The sequence below is a fragment of the Leptodactylus fuscus genome, chromosome 9 (genome assembly GCF_031893055.1).
Source record: "Leptodactylus fuscus isolate aLepFus1 chromosome 9, aLepFus1.hap2, whole genome shotgun sequence".
Lineage (NCBI taxonomy): Eukaryota > Metazoa > Chordata > Amphibia > Anura > Leptodactylidae > Leptodactylus > Leptodactylus fuscus.
Window position 1 is genome coordinate 12,563,176 of NC_134273.1, and position 19,503 is coordinate 12,582,678.

Genomic DNA, 19,503 nt, shown 5'->3' on the forward strand with positions numbered 1-19,503 from the left:
CCTCTTAGTCTGATTCTAGCTCTGACCTCTTAGTCTGATTCTGGCTCTGACCTCTCAGACCGATTCTGGCTCTGACCTCTCAGACCGATTCTGGCTCTGACCTCTCAGACCGATTCTGGCTCTGACCTCTCAGACCGATTCTGGCTCTGACCTCTCGTACTGATTCTGGCTCTGACCTCTCGTACTAATTCTGGCTCTGACCTCTCAGTCTGATTCTGGCTCTGACCTCTCAGACCGATTCTGGCTCTGACCTCTCAGACTGATTCTGGCTCTGACCTCTTAGTCTGATTCTGGCTCTGACCTCTCAGACTGATTCTGGCTCTGACCTCTCAGACTGATTCTGGCTCTGACCTCTCAGACTGATTCTGGCTCTGACCTCTCAGACTGATTCTGGCTCTGACCTCTCAGACTGATTCTGGCTCTGACCTCTCATACTGATTCTAGCTCTGACCTCTCATACTGATTCTGGCTCTGACCTGTCAGACTGATTCTGGCTCTGACCTCTCATACCCATTCTGGCTCTGACCTCTCATACTGATTCTGGCTCAGACCTCTCAGACTGATTCTGGCTCTGACCTCTCAGACTGATTCTGGCTCTGACCTCTCAGACTGATTCTGGCTCTGACCTCTCATACTAATTCTGGCTCTGACCACTCAGAATGGTTCTGGCTCTGACCTCTCAGTCTGATTCTGGCTCTGACCTCTCATACCGATTCCGGCTCTGACCTCTCAGACTGATTCTGGCTCTGACCTCTCAGACTGATTCTGGCTCTGACCTCTCAGTCTGATTCTGGCTCTGACCTCTCATACTGATTCTGGCTCTGACCTCTCAGACTGATTCTGGTTCTGACCTCTCAGACTGATTCTGGCTCTGACCTCTCAGTCTGATTCTGGCTCTGACCTCTCATACTGATTCTGGCTCTGACCTCTCATACTGATTCTGGCTCTGACCTCTCATACTGATTCTGGCTCTTACCTCTCATACTGATTCTGGCTCTGACCACTCAGTCTGATTCTGGCTATGACCTCTCAGACTGATTCTGGCTCTGACCTCTCAGTCTCATTCTGGCTCTGACCTCTCAGACTGATTCTGGCTCTGACCTCTCATACTGATTCTGGCTCTGACCTCTCAGACTGATTCTGGCTCTGACGTCTAATACTACTTCTGGCTCTGACTTCTCAGACTGATTCTGGCTCTGACCTCTCAGACCGATTCTGGCTCTGACCTCTCAGACTGATTCTGGCTCTGACCTCTCATACTGATTCTGGCTCTGACCTCTCATACTAATTCTGGCTCTGACCTCTCAGTCTGATTCTGGCTCTTACCTCTCATACTGATTCTGGCTCTGACCTCTCAGACTGATTCTGGCTCTGACCTCTCATAATGATTCTGGCTCTGAGCTCTCATACTGATTCCAGTTCTGACCTTTCATACTGCTTCTGGCTCTGACCTCTCATACCCATTCTGCCTCTGACCTCTCAGACTGATTCAGGCTCTGACCTCTCAAACTGCTTCTGGCTCTGACCTCTCATACTAATTCTAGCTCTGACCTCTCAGTCTGATTCTGGCTCTTACCTCTCATACTGATTCTGGCTCTGACCTCTCATACTGATTCTGGCTCTGACCTCTCAGACTCATTCCGGCTCTGACCTCTCAGTCTGATTCTGGCTCTGACCTCTCATACTGATTCTGGCTCTGACCTCTCAGACTGATTCTGGCTCTGACCTCTCATACTGATTCTGGCTCTGACCTCTCATACTGATTCTGGCTCTGATCTTTCATACTGATTCCGGCTCTGACCTCTCAGACTGAGTCCGGCTTTGACCTCTGAGACTGATTCTGGATCTGACCTCTCAGACTGATTCTGGCTCTGACCTCTTAGTCTGATTCTGGCTCTAACCTCTCAGACTGATTCTGGCTCTGACCTCTCATACTGATTCTGGCTCTGACCTCTCAGACTGATTCTGGCTCTGACGTCTAATACTACTTCTGGCTCTGACTTCTCAGACTGATTCTGGCTCTGACCTCTCAGACCGATTTTGGCTCTGACCTCTCAGACTGATTCTGGCTCTGATCTCTCATACTGATTCTGGCTCTGACCTCTCAGTCTCATTCTGGCTCTTACCTCTCATACTGATTCCGGCTCTGACCTCTCAGACTGATTCTGGCTCTGACCTCTCAGTCTGATTCTGGCTCTTACCTCTCATACCCATTCTGCCTCTGACCTCTCAGACTGATTCTGGCTCTGACCTCTCAGACTGATTCCGGCTCTGACCTCTCAGTCTGATTCCGGCTCTGACCTCTCAGTCTTATTCCGGCTCTGACCTCTCAGTCTGATTCCGGCTCTGACCTCTCAGACTGATTCTGGCTCTGACCTCTCAGTCTGATTCTGGCTCTGATCTCTCATACTGATTCTGGCTCTGACCTCTCAGACCGATTCTGGCTCTGACCTCTCATACTGATTCTGGCTCTGACCTCTCATACTAATTCTGGCTCTGACCTCTCAGTCTGATTCTGGCTCTTACCTCTCATACTGATTCTGGCTCTGACCTCTCAGACTGATTCTGGCTCTGAACTCTCATACTGATTCTGGCTCTGAACTCTCATACTGATTCTGGCTCTGACCTCTCATACTGATTCTGGCTCTGACCTCTCATACTGATTCTGGCTCTGAGCTCTCATACTGATTCCAGTTCTGACCTTTCATACTGCTTCTGGCTCTGACCTCTCATACCCATTCTGCCTCTGACCTCTCAGACTGATTCTGGCTCTGACCTCTCATACTAATTCTAGCTCTGACCTCTCAGTCTGATTCTGGCTCTTACCTCTCATACTGATTCTGGCTCTGACCTCTCATACTGATTCTGGCTCTGACCTCTCAGACTGATTCTGGCTCTGACCTCTCAGACTGATTCTGGCTCTGACCTCTCAGACTGATTCTGGCTCTGACCTCTCAGACTGATTCTGGCTCTGACCTCTCAGTCTGATTCTGGCTCTGACCTCTCATACCGATTCTGGCTCTTACCTCTCATACCGATTCTGGCTCTGACCTCTCATACCGATTCTAGCTCTGACCTCTCATACCGATTCTAGCTCTGACCTCTCATACCGATTCTGGCTCTGACCTCAGACTGATTCTGGCTCTGAACTCTCAGACTGATTCTGGCTCTGACCTCTCAGACTGATTCTGGCTCTGACCTCTCATACTAATTTTGGCTCTGACCTCTTAAACTGATTCTGGCTCTGACATCTCATACTGCTTCTGGCTTTGACCTCTCAGACTGATTCCGGTTCTGACCTCTCAGACTGATTCTGGCTCTGACCTCTCATACTGATTCTGGCTCTGACCTGTCAGACTGATTCTGGCTCTGACCTCTCATACCCATTCTGGCTCTGACCTCTCAGACTGATTCTGGCTCTGACCTCTCAGACTGATTCTGGCTCTGACCTCTCATACTGATTCTGGCTCTGACCTCTCATACCGATTCTGGCTCTGACCTCTCATACCGATTCTAGCTCTGACCTCTCATACCGATTCTAGCTCTGACCTCTCATACCGATTCTGGCTCTGACCTCAGACTGATTCTGGCTCTGACCTCTCAGACTGATTCTGGCTCTGACCTCTCAGACTGATTCTGGCTCTGACCTCTCATACTAATTTTGGCTCTGACCTCTTAAACTGATTCTGGCTCTGACATCTCATACTGCTTCTGGCTTTGACCTCTCAGACTGATTCCGGTTCTGACCTCTCAGACTGATTCTGGCTCTGACCTCTCAGACTGATTCTGGCTCTGACCTCTCAGACTGATTCTGGCTCTGACCTCTCAGTCTGATTCCGGCTCTGACCTCTCAGACTGATTCTGGCTCTGACCTCTCAGACTGATTCTGGCTCTGACCTCTCAGACTGATTCTGGCTCTGACCTCTCAGACTGATTCTGGCTCTGACCTCTCAGACTGATTCTGGCTCTGACCTCTCAGTCTGATTCTGGCTCTGACCTCTCATACTGATTCTGGCTCTGACCTCTCATACCGATTCTGGCTCTGACCTCTCATACCGATTCTAGCTCTGACCTCTCATACCGATTCTAGCTCTGACCTCTCATACCGATTCCGGCTCTGACCTCAGACTGATTCTGGCTCTGACCTCTCAGACTGATTCTGGCTCTGACCTCTCAGACTGATTCTGGCTCTGACCTCTCATACTAATTTTGGCTCTGACCTCTTAAACTGATTCTGGCTCTGACATCTCATACTGCTTCTGGCTTTGACCTCTCAGACTGATTCCGGTTCTGACCTCTCAGACTGATTCTGGCTCTGACCTCTCAGACTGATTCTGGCTCTGACCTCTCAGACTGATTCTGGCTCTGACCTCTCAGTCTGATTCAGGCTCTGACCTCTCAGACTGATTCTGGCTCTGACCTCTCAGACTGATTCTGGCTCTGACCTCTCAGACTGATTCTGGCTCTGACCTCTCAGACTGATTCTGGCTCTGACCTCTCAGACTGATTCTGGCTCTGACCTCTCAGTCTGATTCTGGCTCTGACCTCTCATACTGATTCTGGCTCTGACCTCTCATACCGATTCTGGCTCTGACCTCTCATACCGATTCTAGCTCTGACCTCTCATACCGATTCTAGCTCTGACCTCTCATACCGATTCTGGCTCTGACCTCTCATACCGATTCTGGCTCTGACCTCTCAGACTGATTCTGGCTCTGACCTCTCAGACTGATTCTGGCTCTGACCTCTCATACTAATTTTGGCTCTGACCTCTTAAACTGATTCTGGCTCTGACATCTCATACTGCTTCTGGCTTTGACCTCTCAGACTGATTCCGGTTCTGACCTCTCAGACTGATTCTGGCTCTGACCTCTCAGACTGATTCTGGCTCTGACCTCTCAGACTGATTCTGGCTCTGACCTCTCAGTCTGATTCAGGCTCTGACCTCTCAGACTGATTCTGGCTCTGACCTCTCAGACTGATTCTGGCTCTGACCTCTCAGTCTGATTCCGGCTCTGACCTCTCAGACTGATTCAGGCTCTGACCTCTCAGTCTGATTCTGGCTCTGACCTCTCATACTGATTCTGGCTCTGACCTCTCAAACTGATTCTGGCTCTGACCTCTCAGACTGATTCTGGCTCTGACCTCTCAGACTGATTCTGGCTCTGACCTCTCAGACTGATTCTGGCTCTGACCTCTCAGACTGATTCTGGCTCTGACCTCTCAGACTGATTCTGGCTCTGACCTCTCAGTCTGATTCTGGCTCTGACCTCTCATACCGATTCTGGCTCTGACCTCTCATACCGATTCTGGCTCTGACCTCTCATACCGATTCTAGCTCTGACCTCTCATACCGATTCTAGCTCTGACCTCTCATACCGATTCTGGCTCTGACCTCAGACTGATTCTGGCTCTGACCTCTCAGACTGATTCTGGCTCTGACCTCTCAGACTGATTCTGGCTCTGACCTCTCATACTAATTTTGGCTCTGACCTCTTAAACTGATTCTGGCTCTGACATCTCATACTGCTTCTGGCTTTGACCTCTCAGACTGATTCCGGTTCTGACCTCTCAGACTGATTCTGGCTCTGACCTCTCAGACTGATTCTGGCTCTGACCTCTCAGACTGATTCTGGCTCTGACCTCTCAGTCTGATTCAGGCTCTGACCTCTCAGACTGATTCTGGCTCTGACCTCTCAGACTGATTCTGGCTCTGACCTCTCAGTCTGATTCCGGCTCTGACCTCTCAGACTGATTCAGGCTCTGACCTCTCAGTCTGATTCTGGCTCTGACCTCTCATACTGATTCTGGCTCTGACCTCTCAGACTGATTCTGGCTCTGACCTCTCAGACTGATTCCGGCTCTGACCTCTCATACTGATTCTGGCTCTGACCTCTCAGACTGATTCTGGCTCTGACCTCTCATACTGATTCTGGCTCTGACCTGTCAGACTGATTCTGGCTCTGACCTCTCATACCCATTCTGGCTCTGACCTCTCATACCCATTCTGGCTCTGACCTCTCAGACTGATTCTGGCTCTGACCTCTAATACTGATTCTGGCTCTGACCTCTCAGTCTGATTCCGGCTCTGACCTCTCAGACTGATTCTGGCTCTGACCTCTAATACTGATTCTGGCTCTGACCTCTCAGTCTGATTCCGGCTCTGACCTCTCATACTGATTCTGGCTCTGACCTCTCATACTGATTCCGGCTCTGACCTCTCATACTGATTCCGGCTCTGACCTCTCATAATGATTCCGGCTCTGACCTCTCAGACTGAGTCCAGCTTTGACCTCTGAGACTGATTCTGGATCTGACCTCTCGGACTGATTCTGGCTCTGACCTCTTAGTCTGATTCTGGCTCTGACCTCTCAGACTAATTCTGGCTCTGACCTCTTAGTCTGATTCTGGCTCTGACCTCTTAGTCTGATTCTGGCTCTGACCTCTTAGTCTGATTCTGGCTCTGACCTCTCAGACCGATTCTAGCTCTGACCTCTCAGACTGATTCTGGCTCTGACCTCTCAGACCGATTCTGACTCTGACCTCTCAGACCGATTCTGGCTCTGACCTCTCATACTGATTCTGGCTCTGACCTCTCATACTAATTCTGGCTCTGACCTCTCAGTCTGATTCTGGCTCTGACCTCTCAGACCGATTCTGGCTCTGACCTCTCAGACTGATTCTGGCTCTGACCTCTCAGACTGATTCTGGCTCTGACCTCTCATACTGATTCTGGCTCTGACCTCTCAGACTGATTCTGGCTCTGACGTCTAATACTACTTCTGGCTCTGACTTCTCAGACTGATTCTGGCTCTGACCTCTCAGACCGATTCTGGCTCTGACCTCTCAGACTGATTCTGGCTCTGACCTCTCATACTGATTCTGGCTCTGACCTCTCCTACTAATTCTGGCTCTGACCTCTCAGTCTGATTCTGGCTCTTACCTCTCATACTGATTCTGGCTCTGACCTCTCAGACTGATTCTGGCTCTGACCTCTCATACTGATTCTGGCTCTGAGCTCTCATACTGATTCCAGTTCTGACCTTTCATACTGCTTCTGGCTCTGACCTCTCATACCCATTCTGCCTCTGACCTCTCAGACTGATTCAGGCTCTGACCTCTCAAACTGCTTCTGGCTCTGTCCTCTCATACTAATTCTAGCTCTGACCTCTCAGTCTGATTCTGGCTCTTACCTCTCATACTGATTCTGGCTCTGACCTCTCATACTGATTCTGGCTCTGACCTCTCAGACTGATTCCGGCTCTGACCTCTCAGTCTGATTCTGGCTCTGACCTCTCATACTGATTCTGGCTCTGACCTCTCAGACTGATTCTGGCTCTGACCTCTCATACTGATTCTGGCTCTGACCTCTCATACTGATTCTGGCTCTGACCTTTCATACTGATTCCGGCTCTGACCTCTCAGACTGAGTCCGGCTTTGACCTCTGAGACTGATTCTGGATCTGACCTCTCGGACTGATTCTGGCTCTGACCTCTTAGTCTGATTCTGGCTCTGACCTCTCAGACTAATTCTGGCTCTGACCTCTTAGTCTGATTCTGGCTCTGACCTCTTAGTCTGATTCTGGCTCTGACCTCTTAGTCTGATTCTGGCTCTGACCTCTCAGACCGATTCTAGCTCTGACCTCTCAGACTGATTCTGGCTCTGACCTCTCAGACCGATTCTGACTCTGACCTCTCAGACTGATTCTGGCTCTGACCTCTCATACTGATTCTGGCTCTGACCTCTCATACTAATTCTGGCTCTGACCTCTCAGTCTGATTCTGGCTCTGACCTCTCAGACCGATTCTGGCTCTGACCTCTCAGACTGATTCTGGCTCTGACCTCTCAGACTGATTCTGGCTCTGACCTCTCATACTGATTCTGGCTCTGACCTCTCAGACTGATTCTGGCTCTGACGTCTAATACTACTTCTGGCTCTGACCTCTCAGACCGATTCTGGCTCTGACCTCTCAGACTGATTCTGGCTCTGACCTCTCATACTGATTCTGGCTCTGACCTCTCATACTAATTCTGGCTCTGACCTCTCAGTCTGATTCTGGCTCTTACCTCTCAGACTGATTCTGGCTCTGACCTCTCAGACTGATTCTGGCTCTGACCTCTCATAATGATTCTGGCTCTGAGCTCTCATACTGATTCCAGTTCTGACCTTTCATACTGCTTCTGGCTCTGACCTCTCATACCCATTCTGCCTCTGACCTCTCAGACTGATTCAGGCTCTGACCTCTCAAACTGCTTCTGGCTCTGACCTCTCATACTAATTCTAGCTCTGACCTCTCAGTCTGATTCTGGCTCTTACCTCTCATACTGATTCTGGCTCTGACCTCTCATACTGATTCTGGCTCTGACCTCTCAGACTCATTCCGGCTCTGACCTCTCAGTCTGATTCTGGCTCTGACCTCTCATACTGATTCTGGCTCTGACCTCTCAGACTGATTCTGGCTCTGACCTCTCATACTGATTCTGGCTCTGACCTCTCATACTGATTCTGGCTCTGATCTTTCATACTGATTCCGGCTCTGACCTCTCAGACTGAGTCCGGCTTTGACCTCTGAGACTGATTCTGGATCTGACCTCTCAGACTGATTCTGGCTCTGACCTCTTAGTCTGATTCTGGCTCTAACCTCTCAGACTGATTCTGGCTCTGACCTCTCATACTGATTCTGGCTCTGACCTCTCAGACTGATTCTGGCTCTGACGTCTAATACTACTTCTGGCTTTGACTTCTCAGACTGATTCTGGCTCTGACCTCTCAGACCGATTTTGGCTCTGACCTCTCAGACTGATTCTGGCTCTGACCTCTCATACTGATTCTGGCTCTGACCTCTCAGTCTCATTCTGGCTCTTACCTCTCATACTGATTCCGGCTCTGACCTCTCAGACTGATTCTGGCTCTGACCTCTCAGTCTGATTCTGGCTCTTACCTCTCATACCCATTCTGCCTCTGACCTCTCAGACTGATTCTGGCTCTGACCTCTCAGACTGATTCCGGCTCTGACCTCTCAGTCTGATTCCGGCTCTGACCTCTCAGTCTTATTCCGGCTCTGACCTCTCAGACTGATTCTGGCTCTGACCTCTCAGTCTGATTCTGGCTCTGATCTCTCATACTGATTCTGGCTCTGACCTCTCAGACCGATTCTGGCTCTGACCTCTCATACTGATTCTGGCTCTGACCTCTCATACTAATTCTGGCTCTGACCTCTCAGTCTGATTCTGGCTCTTACCTCTCATACTGATTCTGGCTCTGACCTCTCAGACTGATTCTGGCTCTGAACTCTCATACTGATTCTGGCTCTGAACTCTCATACTGATTCTGGCTCTGACCTCTCATACTGATTCTGGCTCTGACCTCTCATACTGATTCTGGCTCTGAGCTCTCATACTGATTCCAGTTCTGACCTTTCATACTGCTTCTGGCTCTGACCTCTCATACCCATTCTGCCTCTGACCTCTCAGACTGATTCTGGCTCTGACCTCTCATACTAATTCTAGCTCTGACCTCTCAGTCTGATTCTGGCTCTTACCTCTCATACTGATTCTGGCTCTGACCTCTCATACTGATTCTGGCTCTGACCTCTCAGACTGATTCTGGCTCTGACCTCTCAGACTGATTCTGGCTCTGACCTCTCAGACTGATTCTGGCTCTGACCTCTCAGACTGATTCTGGCTCTGACCTCTCAGTCTGATTCTGGCTCTGACCTCTCATACCGATTCTGGCTCTTACCTCTCATACCGATTCTGGCTCTGACCTCTCATACCGATTCTAGCTCTGACCTCTCATACCGATTCTAGCTCTGACCTCTCATACCGATTCTGGCTCTGACCTCAGACTGATTCTGGCTCTGAACTCTCAGACTGATTCTGGCTCTGAACTCTCAGACTGATTCTGGCTCTGACCTCTCAGACTGATTCTGGCTCTGACCTCTCATACTAATTTTGGCTCTGACCTCTTAAACTGATTCTGGCTCTGACATCTCATACTGCTTCTGGCTTTGACCTCTCAGACTGATTCCGGTTCTGACCTCTCAGACTGATTCTGGCTCTGACCTCTCATACTGATTCTGGCTCTGACCTGTCAGACTGATTCTGGCTCTGACCTCTCATACCCATTCTGGCTCTGACCTCTCAGACTGATTCTGGCTCTGACCTCTCAGACTGATTCTGGCTCTGACCTCTCATACTGATTCTGGCTCTGACCTCTCATACCGATTCTGGCTCTGACCTTTCATACCGATTCTAGCTCTGACCTCTCATACCGATTCTAGCTCTGACCTCTCATACCGATTCTGGCTCTGACCTCAGACTGATTCTGGCTCTGACCTCTCAGACTGATTCTGGCTCTGACCTCTCAGACTGATTCTGGCTCTGACCTCTCATACTAATTTTGGCTCTGACCTCTTAAACTGATTCTGGCTCTGACATCTCATACTGCTTCTGGCTTTGACCTCTCAGACTGATTCCGGTTCTAAACTCTCAGACTGATTCTGGCTCTGACCTCTCAGACTGATTCTGGCTCTGACCTCTCAGACTGATTCTGGCTCTGACCTCTCAGTCTGATTCAGGCTCTGACCTCTCAGACTGATTCTGGCTCTGACCTCTCAGACTGATTCTGGCTCTGACCTCTCAGACTGATTCTGGCTCTGACCTCTCAGACTGATTCTGGCTCTGACCTCTCAGACTGATTCTGGCTCTGACCTCTCAGACTGATTCTGGCTCTGACCTCTCAGTCTGATTCTGGCTCTGACCTCTCATACTGATTCTGGCTCTGACCTCTCATACCGATTCTGGCTCTGACCTCTCATACCGATTCTAGCTCTGACCTCTCATACCGATTCTAGCTCTGACCTCTCATACCGATTCTGGCTCTGACCTCAGACTGATTCTGGCTCTGACCTCTCAGACTGATTCTGGCTCTGACCTCTCAGACTGATTCTGGCTCTGACCTCTCATACTAATTTTGGCTCTGACCTCTTAAACTGATTCTGGCTCTGACATCTCATACTGCTTCTGGCTTTGACCTCTCAGACTGATTCCGGTTCTGACCTCTCAGACTGATTCTGGCTCTGACCTCTCAGACTGATTCTGGCTCTGACCTCTCAGACTGATTCTGGCTCTGACCTCTCAGTCTGATTCAGGCTCTGACCTCTCAGACTGATTCTGGCTCTGACCTCTCAGACTGATTCTGGCTCTGACCTCTCAGACTGATTCTGGCTCTGACCTCTCAGACTGATTCTGGCTCTGACCTCTCAGACTGATTCTGGCTCTGACCTCTCAGTCTGATTCTGGCTCTGACCTCTCATACTGATTCTGGCTCTGACCTCTCATACCGATTCTGGCTCTGACCTCTCATACCGATTCTAGCTCTGACCTCTCATACCGATTCTAGCTCTGACCTCTCATACCGATTCTGGCTCTGACCTCTCAGACTGATTCTGGCTCTGACCTCTCAGACTGATTCTGGCTCTGACCTCTCATACTAATTTTGGCTCTGACCTCTTAAACTGATTCTGGCTCTGACATCTCATACTGCTTCTGGCTTTGACCTCTCAGACTGATTCCGGTTCTGACCTCTCAGACTGATTCTGGCTCTGACCTCTCAGACTGATTCTGGCTCTGACCTCTCAGACTGATTCTGGCTCTGACCTCTCAGTCTGATTCAGGCTCTGACCTCTCAGACTGATTCTGGCTCTGACCTCTCAGACTGATTCTGGCTCTGACCTCTGTCTGATTCCGGCTCTGACCTCTCAGACTGATTCAGGCTCTGACCTCTCAGTCTGATTCTGGCTCTGACCTCTCATACTGATTCTGGCTCTGACCTCTCAAACTGATTCTGGCTCTGACCTCTCAGACTGATTCTGGCTCTGACCTCTCAGACTGATTCTGGCTCTGACCTCTCAGACTGATTCTGGCTCTGACCTCTCAGACTGATTCTGGCTCTGACCTCTCAGACTGATTCTGGCTCTGACCTCTCAGTCTGATTCTGGCTCTGACCTCTCATACCGATTCTGGCTCTGACCTCTCATACCGATTCTGGCTCTGACCTCTCATACCGATTCTAGCTCTGACCTCTCATACCGATTCTAGCTCTGACCTCTCATACCGATTCTGGCTCTGACCTCAGACTGATTCTGGCTCTGACCTCTCAGACTGATTCTGGCTCTGACCTCTCAGACTGATTCTGGCTCTGACCTCTCATACTAATTTTGGCTCTGACCTCTTAAACTGATTCTGGCTCTGACATCTCATACTGCTTCTGGCTTTGACCTCTCAGACTGATTCCGGTTCTGACCTCTCAGACTGATTCTGGCTCTGACCTCTCAGACTGATTCTGGCTCTGACCTCTCAGACTGATTCTGGCTCTGACCTCTCAGTCTGATTCAGGCTCTGACCTCTCAGACTGATTCTGGCTCTGACCTCTCAGACTGATTCCGGCTCTGACCTCTCAGACTGATTCTGGCTCTGACCTCTCAGACTGATTCTGGCTCTGACCTCTCAGACTGATTCTGGCTCTGACCTCTCAGACTGATTCTGGCTCTGACCTCTCACACTGATTCTGGCTCTGACCTCTCAGACTGATTCTGGCTCTGATCTCTCAGACTGATTCTGGCTCTGACCACTCAGACTGATTCTGGCTCTGACCACTCAGACGGATTCTGGCTCTGACCTCTCAGTCTGATTCTGGCTCTGACCTCTCATACTGATTCTGGCTCTGACCTCTCATACTGATTCTGGCTCTGACCTCTCATACCGATTCTGGCTCTGACCTCTCATACCGATTCTGGCTCTGACCTCTCATACCGATTCTGGCTCTGACCTCTCATACAGATTCTGGCTCTGACCTCAGACTGATTCTCGCTCTGACCTCTCAGACTGATTCTGGCTCTGACCTCTCAGACTGATTCTGGCTCTGACCTCTCAGTCTGATTCTGGCTCTGACCTCTCATACTGATTCTGGCTCTTACCTCTCATACTGATTCTGGCTCTGACCTCTCATACTGCTTCCGGCTCTGACCTCTCCTACCGATTCTGGCTCTGACCTCTCATACCGATTCTGGCTCTGACCTCTCATACTGATTCTGGCTCTGACCTCTCATACTGCTTCCGGCTCTGACCTCTCAGACTGATTCCGGCTCTGACCTCTCAGACTGATTCTGGCTCTGACCTCTCAGACTGATTCTGGCTCTGACCTCTCAGACTGATTCTGGCTCTGACCTCTCAGACTGATTCCGGCTCTGACCTCTCAGACTGATTCCGGCTCTGACCTCTCAGACTGATTCCGGCTCTGACCTCTCAGACTGATTCTGGCTCTGACCTCTCAGACTGATTCTGGCTCTGACCTCTCATACTGATTCTGGCTCTGACCTGTCAGACTGATTCTGGCTCTGACCTCTCATACCCATTCTGGCTCTGACCTCTCAGACTGATTCTGGCTCTGACCTCTCAGACTGATTCTGGCTCTGACCTCTCAGACTGATTCTGGCTCTGACCTCTCAGACTGATTCTGGCTCTGACCTCTCAGACTGATTCTGGCTCTGACCTCTCAAACTGATTCTGGCTCTGACCTCTCATACCCATTCTGGCTCTGACCTCTCAGACTGATTCTGGCTCTGACCTCTCAGTCTGATTCTGGCTCAGACCTCTCATTCTGATTCTGGCTCTGACCTCTCATACTGATTCTGGCTCTGACCTCTCAGACTGATTCTGGCTCTGACCTCTCATACTGATTCTGGCTCTGACCTCTCAGTCTGATTCTGGCTCTGACCTCTCAGACTGATTCTGGCTCTGACCTCTCAGACTGATTCTGGCTCTGACCTCTCAGACTGATTCTGGCTCTGACCTCTCAGACTGATTCTGGCTCTGACCTCTCAGTCTGATTCTGGCTCTGACCTCTCAGACTGATTCTGGCTCTGACCTCTCAGACTGATTCTGGCTCTGACCTGTCAGACTGATTCTGGCTCTGACCTCTCATACCCATTCTGGCTCTGACCTCTCAGACTGATTCTGGCTCTGACCTCTCAGACTGATTCTGGCTCTGACCTCTCAGACTGATTCTGGCTCTGATCTCTCATACTGATTCTGGCTCTGACCTCTCAGTCTGATTCTGGCTCTGACCTCTCAGACTGATTCTGGCTCTGACCTCTCATACCGCTTCCGGCTCTGACCTCTCAGACTGATTCTGGCTCTGACCTCAGACTGATTCTGGCTCTGACCTCTCAGACTGATTCTGGTTCTGACCTCTCATACCGATTCTGGCTCTGACCTCTCATACCGATTCTGACTCTGACCTCTCATACCGATTCTGGCTCTGACCTCTCATACCGATTCTGGCTCTGACCTCTCATACCGATTCTGGCTCTGACCTCAGACTGATTCTGGCTCTGACCTCTCAGACTGATTCTGGCTCTGACCTCTCAGTCTGATTCTGGCTCTGACCTCTCAGACTGATTCTGGCTCTGACCTCTCAGACTGATTCTGGCTCTGACCTCTCAGACTGATTCTGGCTCTGACCTCTCAGTCTGATTCTGGCTCAGACCTCTCATACTGATTCTGGCTCTGACCTCTCAGACTGATTCTGGCTCTGACCTCTCATACTGATTCTGGCTCTGACCTCTCATACTGATTCTGGCTCTGACCTCTCATACCGATTCTGGCTCTGACCTCTCATACTGATTCTAGCTCTGACCTCTCATACCGATTCTGGCTCTGACCTCTCATACCCATTCTGGCTCTGACCTCAGACTGATTCTCGCTCTGACCTCTCAGACTGATTCTGGCTCTGACCTCTCATACTGCTTCCGGCTCTGACCTCTCAGACTGATTCTGGCTCTGACCTCTCAGACTGATTCTGGCTCTGACCTCTCAGACTGATTCTGGCTCTGACCTGTCAGACTGATTCTGGCTCTGACCTCTCATACCCATTCTGGCTCTGACCTCTCAGACTGATTCTGGCTCTGACCTCTCAGTCTGATTCTGGCTCAGACCTCTCATACTGATTCTGGCTCTGACCTCTCAGACTGATTCTGGCTCTGACCTCTCATACCGATTCTGGCTCTGACCTCTCATACCGATTCTGGCTCTGACCTCTCATACCGATTCTGGCTCAGACCTCTCATACCGATTCTGGCTCTGACCTCAGACTGATTCTGGCTCTGACCTCTCAGACTGATTCTGGCTCTGACCTCTCAGTCTGATTCTGGCTCTGACCTCTCAGACTGATTCTGGCTCTGACCTCTCAGACTGATTCTGGCTCTGACCTCTCAGACTGATTCTGGCTCTGACCTCTCAGTCTGATTCTGGCACAGACCTCTCATACTGATTCTGGCTCTGACCTCTCAGACTGATTCTGGCTCTGACCTGTCAGACTGATTCTGGCTCTGACCTCTCATACCCATTCTGGCTCTGACCTCTCAGACTGATTCTGGCTCTGACCTCTCAGACTGATTCTGGCTCTGACCTCTCAGACTGATTCTGGCTCTGACCTCTCAGACTGATTCTGGCTCTGACCTCTCATACTGATTCTGGCTCTGACCTCTCAGACTGATTCTGGCTCTGACCTCTCAGACTGATTCTGGCTCTGACCACTCAGACTGATTCTGGCTCTGACCACTCAGACTGATTCTGGCTCTGACCACTCAGACTGATTCTGGCTCTGACCACTCAGACTGATTCTGGCTCTGACCTCTCAGTCTGATTCTGGCTCTGACCTCTCAGACTGATTCTGGCTCTGACCTCTCAGACTGATTCTGGCTCTGACCACTCAGACTGATTCTGGCTCTGACCACTCAGACTGATTCTGGCTCTGACCTCTCAGTCTGATTCTGGCTCTGACCTCTCATACTGATTCTGGCTCTGACCTCTCATACTGATTCTGGCTCTGACCTCTCATACTGCTTCCGGCTCTGACCTCTCAGACTGATTCTGGCTCTGACCTCTCAGACTGATTCTGGCTCTGACCTCTCAGACTGATTCTGGCTCTGACCTGTCAGACTGATTCTGGCTCTGACCTCTCATACCCATTCTGGCTCTGACCTCTCAGACTGATTCTGGCTCTGACCTCTCAGTCTGATTCTGGCTCAGACCTCTCATACTGATTCTGGCTCTGACCTCTCAGACTGATTCTGGCTCTGACCTCTCATACTGATTCTGGCTCAGACCTCTCAGACTGATTCTGGCTCAGACCTCTCAGACTGATTCTGGCTCTGACCTCTCATACTGATTCTGGCTCTGACCTCTCAGACTGATTCTGGCTCTGACCTCTCAGACTGATTCTGGCTCTGACCTCTCAGACTGATTCTGGCTCTGACCTGTCAGACTGATTCTGGCTCTGACCTCTCATACCCATTCTGGCTCTGACCTCTCAGACTGATTCTGGCTCTGACCTCTCAGACTGATTCTGGCTCTGACCTGTCAGACTGATTCTGGCTCTGACCTCTCATACCCATTCTGGCTCTGACCTCTCAGACTGATTCTGGCTCTGACCTCTCAGTCTGATTCTGGCTCAGACCTCTCAGTCTGATTCTGGCTCTGACCTCTCATACTGATTCTGGCTCTGACCTCTCAGACTGATTCTGGCTCTGACCTCTCAGTCTGATTCTGGCTCTGACCTCTCAGACTGATTCTGGCTCTGACCTCTCATACTGATTCTGGCTCTGACCTGTCAGACTGATTCTGGCTCTGACCTCTCATACCCATTCTGGCTCTGACCTCTCAGACTGATTCTGGCTCTGACCTCTCAGACTGATTCTGGCTCTGACCTCTCAGACTGATTCTGGCTCTGATCTCTCATACTGATTCTGGCTATGATCTCTCAGTCTGATTCTGGCTCTGACCTCTCAGACTGATTCTGGCTCTGACCTCTCATACCGCTTCCGGCTCTGACCTCTCAGACTGATTCTGGCTCTGACCTCAGACTGATTCTGGCTCTGACCTCTCAGACTGATTCTGGCTCTGACCTCTCAGACCGATTCTGGCTCTGACCTCTCATACCGATTCTGGCTCTGACCTCTCATACCGATTCTGGCTCTGACCTCTCATACCGATTCTGGCTCTGACCTCTCATACCGATTCTGGCTCTGACCTCAGACTGATTCTGGCTCTGACCTCTCAGACTGATTCTGGCTCTGACCTCTCAGACTGATTCTGGCTCTGACCTCTCAGACTGATTCTGGCTCTGACCTCTCAGTCTGATTCTGGCTCTGACCTCTCAGACTGATTCTGGCTCTGACCTCTCAGACTGATTCTGGCTCTGACCTCTCAGACTGATTCTGGCTCTGACCTCTCAGTCTGATTCTGGCTCAGACCTCTCATACTGATTCTGGCTCTGACCTCTCAGACTGATTCTGGCTCTGACCTCTCATACTGATTCTGGCTCTGACCTCTCAGTCTGATTCTAGCTCAGACCTCTCATACTGATTCTGGCTCTGACCTCTCAGACTGATTCTGGCTCTGACCTCTCAGACTGATTCTGGCTCTGACCTCTCAGTCTGATTCTGGCTCTGACCTCTCAGACTGATTCTGGCTCTGACCTGTCAGACTGATTCTGGCTCTGACCTCTCATACCCATTCTGGCTCTGACCTCTCAGACTGATTCTGGCTCTGACCTCTCAGACTGATTCTGGCTCTGACCTCTCAGACTGATTCTGGCTCTGACCTCTCAGACTGATTCTGGCTCTGACCTCTTAGACTGATTCTGGCTCTGACCTCTCAGACTGATTCTGGCTCTGACCTCTCAGACTGATTCTGGCTCTGACCTCTCAGACTGATTCTGGCTCTGACCTCTCATACCGATTCTGGCTCTGACCTCTCATACCGATTCTGGCTCTGACCTCTCATACCGATTCTGGCTCTGACCTCTCATACCGATTCTGGCTCTGACCTCTCATACCGATTCTGGCTCTGACCTCTCATACCGATTCTGGCTCTGACCTCAGACTGATTCTGGCTCTGACCTCTCAGACTGATTCTGGCTCTGACCTCTCAGACTGATTCTGGCTCTGACCTCTCAGTCTGATTCTGGCTCTGACCTCTCATACTGATTCTGGCTCTGACCTCTCATACTTATTCTGGCTCTTACCTCTCATACTGATTCTGGCTCTGTCCTCTCATACCGCTTCCGGCTCTGACCTCTCATACCGATTCTGGCTCTGACCTCTCATACCGATTCTGGCTCTGACCTCTCATACTGCTTCCGGCTCTGACCTCTCAGACTGATTCTGGCTCTGACCTCTCAGACTGATTCTGGCTCTGACCTCTCAGACTGATTCTGGTTTTGACCTCTCAGACTGATTCTGGCTCTGACCTCTCAGACTGATGTTGGCTCTGACCTCTCAGTCCGATTCTGGCTCTGACCTCTCATACCGATTCTGGCTCTGACCTCTCATACCGATTCTGGCTCTGACCTCTCATACCGATTCAGGCTCTGACCTCAGACTGATTCTGGCTCTGACCTCTCAGACTGATTCTGGCTCTGACCTCTCAGTCTGATTCTGGCTCTTACCTCTCAGACTGATTCTGGCTCTGACCTCTCAGACTGATTCTGGCTCTGACCTGTCAGACTGATTCTGGCTCTGACCTCTCATACCCATTCTGGCTCTGACCTCTCATACCCATTCTGGCTCTGACCTCTCAGACTGATTCTGGCTCTGACCTCTCAGTCTGATTCTGGCTCAGACCTCTCATACTGATTCTGGCTCTGACCTCTCAGACTGATTCTGGCTCTGACCTCTCATACTGATTCTGGCTCTGATCTCTCAGTCTGATTCTGGCTCAGACCTCTCAGACTGATTCTGGCTCTGACCTCTCATACTGATTCTGGCTCTGACCTCTCAGACTGATTCTGGCTCTGACCTCTCAGACTGATTCTGGCTCTGACCTCTCAGACTGATTCTGGCTCTGACCTGTCAGACTGATTCTGGCTCTGACCTCTCATACCCATTCTGGCTCTGACCTCTCAGACTGATTCTGGCTCTGACCTCTCAGTCTGATTCTGGCTCAGACCACTCAGTCTGATTCTGGCTCTGACCTCTCATACTGATTCTGGCTCTGACCTCTCAGACTGATTCTGGCTCTGACCTCTCATACTGATTCTGGCTCTGACCTCTCAGTCTGATTCTGGCTCTGACCTCTCAGACTGATTCTGGCTCTGACCTCTCAGAATGATTCTGGCTCTGACCTCTCAGACTGATTCTGGCTCTGACCTCTCAGACTGATTCTGGCTCTGACCTCTCAGTCTGATTCTGGCTCTGACCTCTCAGACTGATTCTGGCTCCGACCTCTCATACTGATTCTGGCTCTGACCTGTCAGACTGATTCTGGCTCTGACCTCTCATACCCATTCTGGCTCTGACCTCTCAGACTGATTCTGGCTCTGACCTCTCAGACTGTTTCTGGATCTGACCTCTCAGACTGATTCTGGCTCTGATCTCTCATACTGATTCTGGCTCTGACCTCTCAGTCTGATTCTGGCTCTGACCTCTCAGACTGAT